Source organism: Lasioglossum baleicum, chromosome 1 (genome assembly GCF_051020765.1).
Source record: "Lasioglossum baleicum chromosome 1, iyLasBale1, whole genome shotgun sequence".
Taxonomy (NCBI): domain Eukaryota; kingdom Metazoa; phylum Arthropoda; class Insecta; order Hymenoptera; family Halictidae; genus Lasioglossum; species Lasioglossum baleicum.
Window position 1 is genome coordinate 12,724,605 of NC_134929.1, and position 15,620 is coordinate 12,740,224.

A 15,620-nucleotide genomic window follows, 5' to 3' on the forward strand; every position below is an offset into this window, starting at 1 on the left:
ATAACTTTTAAACGAGTGAACTCCGCACATTGAAACTTATCATTTATTTCGTCGAACTGTAAAATATAATATTCAGAAAAGTTGAAAATTTTTGGTTCCCCTTGGTGAAAGAAGCCAAATAATTGTTATTAATTCCTCAACACGGACGAACTGACAAAGAACGATTTCGTAGAGTTCACGTTGTCTTTTTGTAACCGGCTATACCACAGGTGTTCCCGTCGATTTTTCCTCCTACTTGCATCTCGTACTCGCAGCCAACGACCTTTCCCTCGAGAAAACTGTCCCCGATGCGTAGAATAATTACAAGCATCATCATCATCGGGCGAGCCGATAAATAAACGCCAAGAAAACCGGCAACGATTTTTCTGCCTCTCGCGTAGCGCGTCGTCTCCAACAGGTGACAATGTACCGTTGTCCGTGTCACCGTTCGCGAGGAATATCGTTTGACTCTCGCGTGCCACGATTCGACGCGCTCCTATTAACTCGTCCGATCTCCCGCGAGACCATAAACACGTTTCCGCGAATTCGTTTCGACGTTCGCGGAATTCCTCTCCAAACAGCAGAGACGGTTTATGGTTGCGGTCTCTATGGAGATCGGTGAACGTTTCATTCGACACTCCAGTTTGACCCAGACTTCATTCTAAATCCCAGTCTTGTAGAGGAAAATTCAAAGACAGTATTTGTTTCTACACAGGACACAAGAATGGAGTGGAATTCGTTGGCCTAGGCAGATTGGCTGTCGAATTTACTAGAATAAGATCGTTCACTAGACAGACTAGCCATTGAATTTACTAGAATAGCTAGACAGACTAGCAGTTGAATTTACTAGAATGAAATCGTTAACCAGATAGAGACTGGATCCATTAGAATAGAATGAAATCGTCGACCAGATAGAGACTGACCATTGGATCCATTAGAATAGAATGAAATCGTTGACCAGAACTATTGGATCCACTGTAATAGAATAAAATAATTGTCCAGATAAACCGTCTATTGCACCTACTAGAATAAAACCGTCATCCAGATAGAGACTGGCCATTGGATCATATCACGACCGAGGCTGTAGAAGGGATATTCGTTTTTCTTAGATCATACAGTTCCCGTTTACTTACTATTGGATCTACTGCAATAAAATCGTTGACGAGATAGACCAGCTATTGGGTCCATCATAATAAAAAAAACTTAAAAAAAAAAAATTAAACCGACTTCGAAAAAACGCACTAAAAAGTATAAAATAATTTCCATTTAATATATGTGACTACGCACGAACTTAAATACAATACAATCTTTTCGAAGGCGGCGCAAAATTGAATATTTTCGACACTGGAAATTACGAAAAATCCTTAAATTATTCTAAATACTATAATATATTTATATTTCAATAATAATATATTTGCGCCGCCTCCGAAAAGATTGCATTGTATTTAAGTTCGTGTGTAATCACATATATTAAATGGAAATTATTTTATACTTTTTGGTGCGTTTTTTCGAAGTCGGTTTAATTTTTTTTTAAAAGCTTTTTTTATTTCACACATTTTTTTATCTGTGTTATTATCTCTGTCAGCCGTCACATTCCAAATCGTAATTTATAAATATCTGAAAGCGGCAATCGATAGCGGTAACGACGTCGCGTCGTTACTGTTCCTAATGTCTAACATTCAGCGGAGTTCACGACGGTATCACCACCCTACATTTTCGCAAATAAAATCGTATAATTAATAAAGAAATGTAAAATTTTTTTGCACGGGGGACCATCCCGGGAACATACTCTACAAGATGCAAAAGGTTTCGTTCCGATTGGTCCATCCATCTCGACGTAATTGGTGAACATACATAGAAAAAAAAGCGAAAAAAAAGGCACATACAGATCGAATTGAGTAACCTCCTCCGTTTTCGAAGTCGGTTAAAAATTAAATAATTGCCCCGAAAGATTAAACCTACTAGAATAAAATTGTCGTCCGGACAGAGACTAGCCATTAGGTCCATTAGAACAAAATAAAATCGTTGACAAGATAGACTACCCATTGAACCTAGCAGAATAAGCAGATCATCCAAGCATAGACCATTGGATCTAGAATGAAGCTGTCGTCCAGTCACCCCGGGCACATTACGTTGAAGAATCTCAGGCCGAAAGGGTAGATAGACCCAGGTACAGTAGAATGCAGCTTCGTTGATTCTTTCGGAGCGAACAAAAGGACGGATCGATCGACATTCCGAGGCCGCGGAACGGAGCCGAGTCAGGGAACCGTTGCCACGCAACAACACCAGCAACAGCTGTCCGCCTCGGATTTTACGAGACGCGAGGAATCCGAGGATCCGCCGAAAGAACGCACGCGTGTGCACGGATAACTGTACGGCCGTGTTCGAAAGTCGGTCGAATATGGGCCAGCCGTTTCGAGCGGACGCCTCGAACGCGATTCCGCGGCACGATTTCCGCGTTTACACACCCGGACTGTTCGCGGCTCGCACCTTGCCGCACCTTGTCTTGCCTTGCCTTGCCTTACCTTGCTAACCACCCACGAATTCCACGGAGAGCGTACCTGGCCGATAAGCTGACAAGTAACCCGCACCCGGTCGCGTGAGAACGCGAAACCTCTCGGACGCCTTTGTGGAATTGGAACAGGAATCCTGCGAGAATCATTGCCAGCCGGGAGTGGCTTGGTCGAACACTGTTTTTACGTTTCTTTCATATTTTCATCGCCGAGTTTCACGTCTCCATCGAGTCGTATTCCTATTCAAACACGATCGAACTCGGCCTCCTGCTCGACTTCTTCGTGGGTCAAAACTAGAGCGGCTGCTATGATTGTAGACAATTGGCAGACTCTGGATTTTATGCATTTATGACAAGTATAAGTAGTTAAAAATTAACCCTCCGTCTGTAAAATTATTTTTATCGACGCTGCGCAGTGGAGTATTTGACACGCGGTCACGCGAGACCACAGGAAGACGTCGTTGTCGGCGATCCGGGCTGATCGCTGTCGAACAGAAACAGTTATCGGAATAAATTCCGGACTTGCATGCGATTTATCATTTTGCCAATGGTCGTGATTTTACTGCACCTGGTCGTTCTTTTGCGGGAAATGAGATCGGAAAATTTTCCTAGGAAGGTTAAAAACATTTAAGAATGTCGCGTTGTCTACTTACTGGGTCGTTTATGTTCATGACTAATGTTTTTATCATAGTAGATGTTTAAAAATTCTGGAATACCAACTGGTACGTCAGATACTGAAAGCAGTAATGGAAAAAATAAATAATGGAATAGAACTGACGGTTAAAATAGTGAAAATATTCCATAAATCTAAACATGCTATCTTATCATTTTGGACTTATTGAAATGATTAATGACAATTTTTATTTCGCATAGAAATACGCAGTCCAATCATTAGTGTAAAAATGTAGCTGCGGATGCATCCGGTGCGTGTGCGTGAGATAAAGGAACGCGTGATGAATGAATGTGTCAAGAAGAAATGCAGTGATCGACAAGCAGATTGTCATTGTGTCATGAGCGAATATGAAAATGCAATTTGAACGGGAAAGTCGCGCCTTTTCCGCAGACACCCGAGAACAATAACGCGATGTCGAGGAGATTAAAAGGCGCCAAGGATGCCAGACGGATCGCTTGGCCGGGGGGGCTCCCGATCTAAGTGAATCCCGTTATTTTTATCGCTCGTTATTACCGTTAATAATTCTGGCGTTCACCGGCCGCGAGCGATGATTCCCGTTTCGCCGCGAAATCCGCAATCCGATTGAAAAAAATCGCAAATTAAGAATTTACTCCAGCAACTTCCTCCTGGAACGCCGAACGGTAAAAACACGCGTCGGCTTAGAAAATTGCCGAATACTCGTTATACGGACACAAACGAGCAAGGAAAGGAGTTTATGATATAAAACATTTGGAACAAATGCAATCTATAGCGTAAGCGGATCACCCAGCTTCGCGAGATTCGTACTGCAGATTTTTATACAGAATGAGAAGTGTCTTCATCAATTAGAGAGAGTAGCCATATAGGAGCATCTTTCTCTAAGTCGAAAATAATATCTATACTCATGTTCTTAAATTGTGATGAGGATTTCGACTAAAATCTAATCAATATGTAAATTATTACTTCCTTGAAGCTGGAATAAAATTCTATTTTGTTATCGTCTATATGCACAATATATGGCCTTTGGAAAATATACAGGCATAAATAAACATAGGTTTCCTTCCTCTTCTATTATAGAAAATTGTAGACGATGCGAAAGTTCTATTCGGTGCAATAATAAATATATATTTTTACCAAAAACTAAAAAATTACGAGACAATCGTCGCTAAACAATGTGTTAAATTGCCCTAGCTCGTTTTTGCCATGAATGCATGAAATTCGTAGATAAAATCGACGACTCCGCTGCAGAAAGAAAGGGTCCCGGCGATTGTTTAGAGCGAGATTCTTCGGATTTCTGTGCTCGGGGGCAGAGAATCAAGGTTTGGCCGGCGTTAACCAGTTTGTCACGTCGCTGTGAATTTGTAGGATCCCGAGGAACTATGCTGCATGAGAGCGCCTCGTACGTGTTTGCGAATTCTCGGCGCGTAAGGCTACCGGCGCGGCGCGGCGAGGCTAACTGCAACGGCCGGATCGAGGGACCAAAGACCGCGTCGATAGGTCTCGAACGAGCCAGCTGGGGAAGGAACAATGCGGCAATAAAACGATATCGAACGAGATCCACCGACTCATTTTGCTCGCGAGCCTCAGGGAGAAGCGGTGTGTTCGGCGCGCGCGATCCGATTTGCACACAAAAGTGAGCGGCCGCCATTGTTCCGTTTCGGATCGCAGACCCCCGGATCGTTCGTTTTCTCGGTTCACGTGGCCCAATTAATTCCGGCGTCGTGTAAACCGCGCGATTCGCGCCCCTCGAGTCCCCTACCTTCCGAGATCAACGGCTCAATAACGTAATCGAGTCTCATGGGCTCATTAGGCTAGCCGCTTCAGCGTTGCGAACCTACCTATTAGCTGCAGCAGCGAATCCTTTCGGATTTTATATTTATGATGGATTCTATTATATGTATATATTGACACCAGAATTCACACTGTCGCTGCCTCTAATCTAAAATATTTTTGTTACATACGACCTTTTTCATTTTGCCCATACAAAGTTGATCAAATTCACTTGTGCCACACTAGAACATGTCCGGTATGGAGGCAGCTTTATGTTCAATGAAATATTTACCACTGAATACACAGATTTTAATTGTGGCACAATACTGGACGATTCTTAACTATTTTGCGATTGTCATTTATATCGTTTTAAACTATGCAAATAACTTCAATTTAAAGAACACGTGTATTATATTATTTACGTGTAACAGAAGTATAAAAACTTCTTAGCATAAGCATCCCCCTTTTCAATTAATTACAAAGCGACAAATTAAAACTGAGACTTGTTCCTTGACACTCTATTTGGTAACATCGTACGCTTTAATTAATTAATATTAATTAATTCATATCTATTATTGCTCTGTAGAGAAATATTGCTCAGGTGACTAGTTCAGAAAATACAAGCAAAAGTTCATAAACAATCATGAAGATTCTGATAATTATTGTATCGAATGTTTGGAAGGTTACAATTCAACTACATTTTAAGTAGATTGGATTAGTTGTTCAGAATGCCTCAAATGGCTCCAATAAATATGTACTATGATCTACTTTATGTAATATGTGTGGTAGAGAAAAAAAAGAATAGAAGTATTCTATATCCCCAGGCCCTAGGGAGAGGTGCACTTTCTCGAACTTTTTTAAACAGCATATTAATATATAAATATAAAATTTTTACTCATTTAACGTTATATTTTATTACAGAGAGTCCAATAAACAATTAAACTATGCCTGCCTATACTTTCAATTATTTCCAATAAAATTTTTACAAACAGAAAACAGAATGTGGTGCATCAGTCCCGAAATGACCCCATAGGATACGTCTCACTCTTCTACGATCATACGAATACAGAGTCAGCAAATGGCGATCCTGAATCGCGGCACGAAGAGATAACAGTACGATTTCCAAGAAAGGTTGCGGGTGGCTGTCGCGAGAAGCGTGCAGCTCTCTCTCGGTGTGGTTCGTTAAAATCGCGTCACGCGACCGCGAGGTGCAGTTCCGCGAAAAACTTGCAGCCAGCGCATCGCCTCGAATTTCGAATTCGTATCACAAAACGAACACGCTCGAAAGTGCGTTCGTCGTTTTCGCGTCCCGTTATCTTCGGGCCTCTTGTCTTTCGATTTCATAGACGCATAGAACAAGAGCCGACTGTTATTTTATTCTTGCCACGGATCCGTACGGTTTTTGCAAAATCCGCGACCGACCTCTCCCCATGAAAGACTGATTGCTAGCTCGCGACACGTAGCTCTGGAACACGAGACATTCCTTGTGCCAACGCCAAATGTTTGGCATGGTGCGATATTTTGGCAATGTAGGTAAACCGAATTGCAGTTTGATTTGGAAGGATTCTTAAATATTTAATTTTGGTGAACGTGTTATTGTTCAAAGTGCGCTTACAAATTGTTACAATTGTTCTATATGAAAATGAATATACAGGCTGGTCAGTAACTGGGGGTAAAGCCGGAAAGGGGGGATTCAAAATGAAAAAAAAATTCGAAACTGTAGTACCAGCAGCTACTGACCACCCTGTATAATTCAATAAAGCCAATCAATATATAGAATTTGCAATAGCTGTGCTGTACCAAAGGAAAGCTCGGAAGCCATCTTGTGTACAATAATCCCAGGCGAAATGACTAGATTAAGCAACTGGGGGTGAGTGATTGATTGAAAGTTGAAATTACCATCGCTGTCGAAGGATCTATCAGAAAGATCTATTATATCCACGGGCCAGGGGGCTCCGGCTTTCAAAAATGGCGGTATAATTGCCGAAGGATAATGTGTGAACGGTGTTCCCAGACTTTTCTCGCCTAAAAGGCTAATTACTCGGCTTGATCTCCAGACCTAGTCGGACCACCTCGTGTAAAGAGTATTCCACGGTCGCGGAAGCGCGATTATTAAGGCAAGATGACAGGCAACATATGGCCGCGATGGAGGCTGGCTGCGGAGTGCGAGGAGGAGTGCGGTGTTCGCATAGTCCGGCGGAAACTTGTTACACGAGGGGCCGTATAAACACTGGATTTATTGTTAACAACGGCGGACACAGCGCGGCTCGGCGCAGCTTGGCCCAGCTTGGCGCGGCGCGGCGCAGTGCGGCAATCGCCGGCCGAGGATCAAGATTGATGCGCGATACCTCTAAACGCGGATTGTTTACACGCTGCGAGCGTGTGCATGATTCCGCAGGATTCGCGGCATCTGCCGCCACCGCCGCCGTCGCCGCGAAAGGTAGCGGTTTAGCTTCCCTTGACTCTTCTCCGCCATGCGAGACAGCGCACCTAATTTCCTCTCGCGTCCCGAGCATCGTTCGATGAATCATCGACGAGGAACCCAGCCGCCTAACGAGTCGATTCGGAGAGCTACGGAAGAGCCTCGCTGATAGATTAGGCTGATCTAACGTTCTGAATTTTTACAGAACTTTTCCTATTTCTGGTTCTATGTTTTGATATCCTGAAAAAATTTTGGTAGTCTTTCTCGAGGTCATCGATGTCATTAATTAGAATTGTCATCACGAGAGTCACGATAAGAGCGATACGTGAGAATTGAATTTTGTTCTTTCCGGAGCACTTTGTGCCGCAGCGGTGCACGGTGTTTCTCGATCGCGTGCTCGATCTTTCGCTGTCGCGGGTTCCGTTTTGAGGAGGCCTACTTCGAGCGACCCTGCGTGATACCAGGAGATGGGATGAGACTGGGTGAGACGAGACGAGACGCGTTCGATTAAATTCCTTGCCCGCGAGTGCGGGAGAATCAGCCGAGCTTGACCTCTCCGCGAATCGCGGACGCTGCTCGCCGACGCACGACCGGTTCAATGAATTTCAATTCAGCGACGTTGGGGGTTTACCGTTGCGCGAGAGGTTAGATAACGCATCCAGTAGCAACTCTAATCGTAACTAACTAGCTCCCGGCAATTACTCAGGCAAATAAGCGCGAAAGGAACGCCGCGGACAATGTCATTGGTAATTAATTGACGCCCGCGAACCAGCGGCTAATTTCGTGCCGGAATCCTCCCTTTTATAGCTCTCCTGTCGTTCGGGATACTGTGGTTGCTACCGAACATCAACCCTCTTGATATTGCTCTGTTGCTACCATTGCATAGATTTCAATAATTCATATCTGATTTCGAGTCAGTTCAGGACTCAGTTTGTGCTCTTGGTTCGGAATAATTATACTTATGCTGTTGCTATTGTTACTTAGTGTATACATATATCAGATGATTGCATAAGTTCGTGACCGATTTAAAAATAAAATTCAATGGTTAAATTTTTAAGAATACAGCTTTCTTAATCAATTATACATATGTATAGTCACCATTCTTTTCTACATTTAGAAAAGAATGGTGACTATATAATTATTCTTTTTACACTCCGCCGTGCAGTATAGTTTGCGACATCTATGAAAATCGGGCACGAATTTATGCAATTATCTAATACATAATTCTTTGTATCGACGAACAGTTCAGGATCACTTTATTTAATTAATATTTGCAATGAAAATGCGACACTGTCTTAATTAATCGCAAGTGTGTTCGAAAATTAGAAAAGATAAATTTGGTTTCGAACCATTAAATAAATATGAAGTATATCAAGATATATTTTCTGGATATCATCAAATTAAATGTTAACTTTCTCGATAAATAATGAGTATTGTCAAAAACGCTCGGGCATGGATCAGCTTATTTTTGCTGTAGATTCGCCAGAAAAAGTTTAATCACAATCGACGACCTCACCGCTGTGACTTCTCCTTGTAAGTATCAATATATGTATGTGGTATGAAAATAGTATTCGTTTCTACATAGGTCGGGCGCCCGCCCGATGATGCGCGGCCGCATCGAGAAATCGTTTACTCCTCAGGCGGCTCGCCGCTGGTAATTCCGCTGCCTAGAAACGTGCTGCAATCTCGATAAGCTGCGGCGCACACACCGGAGAAAACAGCCTTTCGTGTTTCTACGTTCGCGGGTGATTGTTCGCAGTTTTTCGAGATGTAGCGCGATAAGCAAGGGAACACCGCACGAATCGGGCCCCTCGGGCTCGCGACTCCTTCTTCTGCAACGCCTCGAGAATCCTGGATGCCCGAACGAACGAGTAATTTGCGAAAATTCCCCTATTTCATCCCGCGGCATCCTGTGGTAGCATCCGCGAGAAAGCAAATCAGAGTTAATCAGTTACAATCGTCTCCCCGATAGGTATATCGCGTGTACAGCTCGTGGCCATTTCGCTAAAACCATATAGAACTAGCACCTCATTTTTCCTCGTACGCTGTCTTGTTAATGACGAACCCGTCGTTACCGTCGTTACTGGGCACACCAGTGACCAAGTATGCATACAAAATGATCCATCACTGTAATTGATTATTAGACTGCGGGCCTTTATGAAAAATGATAATTGTCTACACCAAGTCCCACGAATAGGAACCAAGTTCCTTCTCTTAATGATTCCACTAAGCTAGAAATAATGCTTTTAACCCTCATTCGTCCCTCGTGTCAATTTGACACAGTTTTCCCGAAATAAGTTATACTGTTCTGTTATTTGTAGCTAAATTTATTCGAAACTTCGTGACTTTTATTTTTTTTAATGCGGAACACATAACCGAAAAGTCTAAGATGTAAATGTTAACTCGTCAATTGGAATAGAAAAACATTGAAAAATAACGGTTTACCTGGTTATTTTAGCGATCTCTTATCATTGTGTAAATTTGACATCGAGGGCCAGATTTAGTTCGTGAAATGAGGGACGGACGAGGGTTAATGTTCGAATTCTTTCAAATTCTACTCGAGATCGGCATTTCTCAACAATTACAATTGTTAATTTTGTAACATTTTTTGGATCTCAACCATACAATTGATGTGGACGATTCTTACGCAAAACGATTCTGTAAACTCTCTGAGTATAATTATTTACGAATGTTTAAGTAATGAAAACTAAGGATCTGAGCATGATCTGAAGCATCATACATTTATGCTGAAGAAGACGATTTTCGGATACATATTCAACACACAAAAATCTGGAGGAATCGCTAACTGATTATCGACATTGAAGATTGGTGTCAGCCAGTGTTCCACAGTGACGATATTTGGAATTAGTGGTCCACAAGCGATTTTCCTTTTGACGGTCGGTAGCAAGACCATCAGAATCGACCGATCGACATCCCAGTAACCCATTTTACCGTTTTGAACGCATCGCCGAAGCCGAAGAATATTAATTACCGCGTACCTGGGGTCATCAGCGGCATTTCAGGAAGTAGGTTTCACGCTACTCGTTATTGTGAAACTAGCATTAGCTACGATGACAGGGATAGTATATTGCAGAATAATACCGAACACACACCGGCGCGGCGCGGCGGACAGAGCTTAGAAAAAAGTCCCGCGGATATTACGAACGAATCCGCGAACGAACAGCTTATGTATATGCAATGACTCGGTAACAAGAAGTCGATGAATCTCGTGGCGGACGAGGCCGCTTCTCAGAGTCGGAGGGCTTCTTCCCTCGTAAAATCGCGTTTAAAGAACGTTAATTGCATGACCGAGCATAAATCTTGCTTACCAGGTTCACATGAAGAGACTAGTCGCTCGTGTCATTGTTCGGACGGTCTCACAGCGGGGTAACCTGTTGCCGTTTTACAGTAAAACCAAGTTCGACCTAAGAAAAACCTTGGGTTCGTGCTGTTTCTTAGATCGTATTCTATTCCTTTTTGTCACATGATACTTTACGCCCAGCGCTGAAAGGGATATTCGTTTTTCTTAGATCAAGACTTTACAGTAAAGGTGATGACGTTCATAGGTGATGTGCGGGACAGACGCGCAGCTGTACCTGCCAGAAAAATGGAAGGCTGGTGATCTAGTAATATCTCTTCCCAATTCTACCATAGTTACCATCCAAATCTCGAAACACAATATTTCGTCTCAACAATCGTGCACAGAGACGACCACATATGTATAAAGTAATCTAATTGCTTAGAAAAATATATTTTAGTTGCTTGTAAATAATTAACAAGTTCGCGAAGAAAGAGCTACCAATTAATTTGTATACCTAATATTTCGTTTCAATTCTAGATCGTCGAAATTTTTGCAATTAGACTACGGATTTTATGTATTTGTGACAAAATTGAATAGATGAGATTGAAAACAGCGGAGATACTTAAAGAATCTTGTGAACAGATTAAAATCATTAAAGCTGGAAGGAACTTCCTGTTTGATTTTTGTTTCGTAAGGGACTGCCGTAAAGGTTGGGACACAACTTTTACGACAGTCCCTTACTTTAATACGCCAAATTGCAAACTGATCAAATATTATAATGGATGTATGCAATTTTGGAAGCCTTGAAAAAATAGGTGAGCAATGTCCTTTTTTCTGGCAGTAGCTGATCAAAAACCGAGATTTTCATACAGAATATTAAGCAACATCCTGCTTTCATTTTCACGTTCAAGATTCCAAATCTTAGGGATTATGTTTCAGAAATGTTAAATGAAAAATATAATAAATTTTCAACAGACATCGAGCAAATGCTAAACGTTCCGAAGGTCGTCGAGGAGGTCGAGCAGAGTGAGATATGTAAAGTGGAAAGACATTGGAGGTGTTAAACAACATTTTTACCGTTCCGTTGTACCGCGAGGCTCTTAAGCGGTTGATGGCGGACGATACGCGAATAGATCTTGAACTTGACTGGAGACCATGAACGCGCAGCCTTGCCGACGATCGTTACCGTTAAGCGATAGCCCCGTAATGTACGCAAACTGATTTCCGCTGGTTGTTCTCGCTTGCTCGCGGCTAATTACGCTGTTCGACGCGTTCGCGAACGGCGGACCACGACGACGCGATGCAGCTCTTCAGCTTTCCAGGCTCCTCGGCCACCGGGAGCTCGTGCGAGCGGATTTTTACGCGCCGTGGGAAACCGCCGATAACGGCATTCTCAATCGTTACTTTCGAAAAAACGCTGTCACGGCCGTTTTTCCGCACCCAGAAATTCATTGCCGAGAGCGTGACCGTCGCGCCGGAAATTCTAATTACTGGACGCTGGATTTTATGGATTTGTGGTAGCGAGTGGGGGGATTCCTAGCTAGTACTTCCTATAGTAGACTCGTCTATATAGTAGTTCCTAGTTATTAAACCCGCGTTTCCAGGATTGCAAGGGTGCTGGATGCCTCTCCTTCTCGATAATGCAAAGATGGGTTTTTCAGTAGCCAAAAGCGCTACATAACAGGTCAATCTAGGTCGCGGTCGTCCTCAAAAGTCCTATTTTTACGTTTACGACGCGTAATTTGTATCATTCGACAGCGTAATTTGCATTATTCGGAAGCAAAAAGCTGGGACAGCTACATGCTGCCGAATCGTACACGTAAAAAAAAACTTTTAAAAAAAAATTAAACCGACTTCGAAAAAACGCACTAAAAAGTATAAAATAATTTCCATTTAATATATGTGATTACATACGAACTTAAAAACAATACAATCTTTTCGAAGGCGGCGCAAAATTGAATATTTTCGACACTGGAAATTACGAAAATCCTTAAATTGTTCTAAATACTAATATATCTATATTTAAATAATAATATATTTGCGCCGCCTCTCCGAAAAGATTGTATTGTATTTAAGTTCGTGTGTAATCACATATATTAAATGGAAATTATTTTATACTTTTTAGTGCGTTTCTTCGAAGTCGGTTTAATTTTTTTTTTAAAAGTTTTTTTTTATTTCACACTTTTTTTTATCTGTGTTATTATCTCTGTCAGCCGTCACATTCCAAATCGTAATTTATAAATATCTGAAAGCGGCAATCGATATCCTAATGTATAACATTCAGCGGAGTTCACGCCGGTATCACCACCCTACATTTTCGCAAATAAAATCGTAATTAATAAAGAAATGTAAAATTTTTTTTGCACGGGACCATCCCGGGTACATACTCTACAAGATGCAAAAGATTTCGTTCCGATTGGTCCATCCATGTCGACGTAATCGGTGAACATACATAGAAAAAAAAGCGAAAAAAAAGGGCACATACAGATCGAATTGAGTAACCTCCTCCTTTTTCGAAGTCGGTGAAAAATAGGACTTTTGAGGGCGATCGCGGCCTAGATTAATGTTTTATCTAGCGCTTTTGACTACTTAAAAACCCATCTTTGCATTATCGAGAAATAAGAAAGCGCATCCCGTACCCTTGCAATCCTTGAAACGAGTCTACTAGCCCAGTCGAAGACATTGATGTGAGTCGGCATTTCTCATTGCTGCAGCATACTATCCACATTTGTGCAAACTATGTCGTATTCGGGTTGACTACGACACAATTTTCGTTACCTCGGTGCTACTCGTCTTTGATGGCGTCTTTCTAAGCGTTCGCAATCAAAAAGTCACTCGGCCAGAAGGTTAATAAGCGTGGAGATGGATTTCCATCCGACTCCCGTTTGTTGTAATCAAGGTAGACAATTTTTCTTTACCGTAAAGATCCATAATGTGCCTGATTACAGCCGAAGAAGAATCTACGGTCAATTGACGTGTTTTCTTCCGCGGTCGATTCATCAACGCGTTTGTTCGTCGTTTCTGCATTTTCGACGGTCGCTTATAAATGATGGAGCAGGTCGAGTAGAAGCCGTTAATGTTTCGTGGATTCGTGTGCGCACGGAGGCGTTAGGAGGGTCGAAGGTCGATTTCATCTACTCGACGACCCGTCTGCGATTAGGTTTTAAATGGATCGCGACGGCGCTGAACGTTGTTGCGGTGCTAAGCGTTCCACATGATGTGGACGTTCGAGAATGTTATGGTCGTTTAGCTTCGTAGTTTCAGCGCATACTTTTACGAGCCTAGTATTAATTTAAAATTTATTATTACAATATTGTAAGGAAAAGCGAAAACGGGTTTATTAACAAAATTGGGCACAGGGATAGGTAGGAGTAAACGACCGACGTGGTTGTCGCAGGCGCTCGTTTCAATCTGTCTTCTCTTTGCAATCTGTTGGCGAACGTAATTTTACAATTCTTCTGTTATTCCTGATTTTCTATTTTTATAAACTTAGCTATACATATATAGGGTTGGCTGTTAATATACACACATACATACACAGACCGTTCGTACTTCAACTCTTTAATATGTAGGACTTATGCAATTTGTTATCATCTTTCGACTTTACATTAAAAGTAATGGTCGTTATCACGCAAGTTTGATAAAATATTTATTTAGCCTGTTGTAGGAATATATGGCTAGAATTTCAAAAATTTTTCGAGCGAAAAAAAATATTTGTCAGAAGTGGGATTCGAACCCACGCCCACAGTGTGGACTGCGACCTGAACGCAGCGCCTTAGACCGCTCGGCCATCCTGACTTGGAAGAACATTTCCCAAAACACCGACAACTATTCCCAACCGATCTATTTTTAAAATTCTTATCGCGACTTTATCAAAATCAATTTTGTGGATATTTGTGCTATTGAAAACTACTCACCGTCATTTAAATCAAACAACGATGTATGTCTCATACATAATTCACCTATATTACTATAATTAACACATAAACATTACAAATCATCGTATCTTCAAAATAGCGAACTTCTCTAACAAATATTTATCAAACACACAACATAAAAAATAAACGTTCAACAATAAGAAAACAATGATCAGTCTAACAGCGTCACGAAGCAACGATCGTTTGAACCGCGTAAAGAAACGCGCTATTCGATCGATAAAAGCGAAAAGCGAATTCTTCCTTATCAACTGAAGGTTGATTTAATGGTTTGTGTACAATATAAATCTTTCTCTCGGCTGGTGAAACCCGATTGTGTGAAAACGAAGACAGACATTCGGATATCGTAATAGAAATCGGTCTTCCGCCAATGCCGCTTTCTCTTCCGGGTGCGAACAAGCATAATTCTCGACCATAAGCACGTTCCATCGAATCGTTAATACCACGGTGTTTCATGGCCGAACGAGCAATGATCCAGAACCAACAACTGATTGTTCAGGGATGTTAATAAATAAACAAATTCCTGAATCCTCCACTAATGCCTTTCATTACTTTCCAATTGATCGAAAATTCAAATCATAGTTTTTGAATCTGATTTATTTAATAGAAGCCGAGACATATTTTAGAAAGTTGGTGAGCGTGATGAAGTGCCCGCACGGATTTTTAGGTCGAGAAAGAAATTCGCCGGGAGAGCATAATTTTTTAATAAGTTACCAGCAGCAATTTTAAATTTACGGTATGAGTTTCTAGCGCAGGAGAATGTTGTTTGCTCAAGAAAAGATCGACAAAAAATAATGAATAGGTTTGTTGGGACGTTGAGAAGAAGAGAGATTTTTTCGATGAAGAATGATACCTATAAAATGTCAATCTTCTCCTCACATAGTGCTACTGTTGCTATATTGCATAAAACTATTTCTAATAGTACAAGAATTCATTGAGGAGGTTCTAAGATAAATTTAAGAAAATTAAAACAGTACAAATATACAAGGTCGGGCGTTATAAACAGGTCACCTGAATAACTCGCTTGCATGTGATAAAAAATAAATTGA

General features: G+C 41.6%; 1 non-coding gene across 1 annotated transcript; it reads right to left on the reverse strand.

Moving 5' to 3' along the window:
* Positions 1 to 14,351: 14,351 nt before the first annotated feature.
* Trnal-cag (transfer RNA leucine (anticodon CAG)) lies at positions 14,352 to 14,434 on the reverse strand. The gene has a single exon. It is a non-coding gene; the product is annotated as a tRNA-Leu (tRNA).
* Between the last annotated feature and the right edge of the window lie 1,186 nt (positions 14,435 to 15,620).